The following is a 2,842-nucleotide window of genomic DNA, read 5'->3' as shown; positions in this document are numbered from 1 at the left end:
AGAACATTTTCTCACACCACATACAAAAATAAACTCAAAATAGATTAAAGACCTAAATGTAAGACTGCAAACCATAAAACTAGAAGAAAACATATGCAGAACACTATGACATAAATCATAGCAACATTTTTTTGGGGGGGATCTGTCTCCTAAGGCAAAGGAAACGAAAGCAAAAACAAATAATTAAACTTAAAAGCTTTTGCACAGCAGAGAAAACCATCAACAAAATGAAAGGACAACCTACTGAATGGGAGAAAATATTTGCAAATGATATGACCAATAAGGGGTTAATATCTGAAATATATAAACAGCTCATACAACTCATATCAAAAAAAAAACCTGATTAAAAACTGGGCAAAAGACCTAAAATAGACATTTATGTACACACACACACATACATACATACACACACACACACACACACACACACACACACACACACATATACATACAATGGAATATTACTCGGCCATAAAAAAGAATGAAATTTTGCCATTTGCAACAACATGTTAGACCTGGAGGATATTGTGCTTAGTAAAATAAGTCAGACAGAGAAAGACAAACACTGTATGTTATCACTTATCTGTGGAATCTAAAAAATAAAACAAATGAATGACAGAAACAGACTCACAATATAGAAAACAAACTAGTGGTTACCAGTGGGGTGTGGGAAGTGGCAAGGGGCAAGATAGAGGTAGGGGATTTAAGTTTATAAAATAAATAAGCTACAAGCATATATTTTATAGCACAGGGAATATAGCCAATATTTTATAATAATTTTAAATGGAATATAATCTATAAAAATATTAAGTCACTATATCATACACCTGAAATGAATATAATATTGTAAGTCAACTATACTTCAAGAAAAAAAATGAACAAGGAAAAATATTGTGAAAGAAATGGAAACAGTAGTTGCCTCAGGAGGTGGAGAATGGGCAGGAAGGAGCTTATGGGAGTATGAGAAAGTTTTATATCTTAGTTGGGGGAACTGGTTACAAAGGTGTATACATTTGTCAAAACATCCAGCTGTATCCTTGAGATCTGTGTGTTTCATCATAGGTAAATTTTATCAAAAAGCATAAGCTAAATATGACTGTGCTCAGAATCCAGTGGAAAAGGGTGGACCTTGCTAAACTCCTTTGTGTAGCCACTCCTCTCAATCCCTGGGGGTGGCTCTCTGAAGCAGGAAGTTTCTCCACACCCAATCAGAGAAGTCGTGATGTGCTGATAGCCACTTGTCCTGCTGAGAAGGGGACTCCCGGTCAGGGACATGGTCACCAGAGACTGCAGGAAGATGCCCCTCCAGAGCAGAACTACACCAGGTGAGTATCTGCCAGGAACAGCCTGCAAGTGGGCATATCACCTATGGATCTAGTAGAAATGCAGATTCTGAAAAATCCTAACTAGTACATTCAGAATAAAGATGGATGCTGTGTCCTTAAAACAAGAAGGACTGTAAAAAAGGGCAATAAGCTAACAATAGTTTTTTGGGGGGAGTGGTGGGGGGAACATGACAAAGATTTAAAAATTTAACAGAAAGTTTGAATACAGCGGAAAATCAGTGCTCTGGAAGATAAAGTCCAGGAAAGCTCCCAGAAAGTAAAGCAAAGAAGGCAAGGAGATTATTTTAGAAGAACTTAAGAGAGACAGGGAGGATAAATCCAAGAGGTTCAACAACCATCTCAAAGGGATCCCATAATGCGAGAACAGAAAAAAAGGGAGGGAAGGAAATAACCTAAGAAACAACTGGAAAACATTCAGCTATAGAAAAACTAAAGTGTTCTGATGTAAGGGGGCCACCTAGTGGTGAGCAAGTTTACTGGAAAAGGATCCTCATGTCCACATTTCTTGGTGAAATACGGGAACTCTAAAGATAAAGAGAAAATCCTAAAAGTTTTCAGAGAGAGAGAAACCGCAAAAAGATGTTACTGACAAGAGAACAACACCAAACATCAAAGGCCACCCTGGATATTAGAAAACAGTGAAGCAGTAGCTTCAAAGTTTGGAGGGAACTAGCAATTAAGTGGAAAAGCAAATAAAAGACTTCCCCGCCCCTGCCCCTGCAACCAGTAATGACTCCAAGATTACCACTGACAAATACTTGCTAAAAAAAATAAATAAAAATCATAATACAACCAAAAAGGTAGGTTGTTTTGGTTTTTTTGTTTGTTTTTTTAATTGTAAGGGGAACTCCCTTTGTCAAACCCTTTATTTGGCTATAAAAAAGCAAAAGAAGAAAATGAAAATAGAACTGCACCTCAGTTCAACTTGAAATTTATGGTAAAATATCAGACGTATCAACTTGAAATTTATGGTAAAATACACATAAAATATACCATTAGTGACATCTAGTACATTCACAATGTTCTGCAACCATCACCACCCATCCAGTTCCAGAACATTTTCATTACTCCAAAAAGAAGCCCTGTATCCACTAAGAAATCACTCCCCATTCCTTCCTCTCCCCAGCCCCTGGCAACCGGTAACTTCCTTTCTGTGTCTATGGATTTGACTACTTTGGGTACTTCATGTAAATGGAGTCATACAATATGTGGACTTTTGTGTCTGGCTTCTTTCACTTAGCATGTTTTCAACTTCTGTGAACATATAGTGTGTATCAGTACTTTGTTACTTTTTAAAAAGGGATAATTAAACATTTTATTGAGGTAAAATTTACATAATATAAAATGAACCATTCTAAAGTGAACAATTCAGTGGCATCTGTTACATTCACATACTTGATGTATGAAGGACCAGACAATGTCTCATGAAGGAAAAGACAGACAACAGAAAGTAATCCCAAGAATATCACAAATGTTAGGATGATTAAACAGATTTG

Source organism: Leucopleurus acutus (assembly GCF_964270905.1).
Source record: "Leucopleurus acutus genome assembly, chromosome: 20".
In the NCBI taxonomy this organism is placed as follows: Eukaryota; Metazoa; Chordata; class Mammalia; order Artiodactyla; family Delphinidae; genus Leucopleurus; species Leucopleurus acutus.
The sequence above is the reverse complement of the archived record's forward strand: the minus strand, read 5'-3'. Positions refer to the sequence as shown.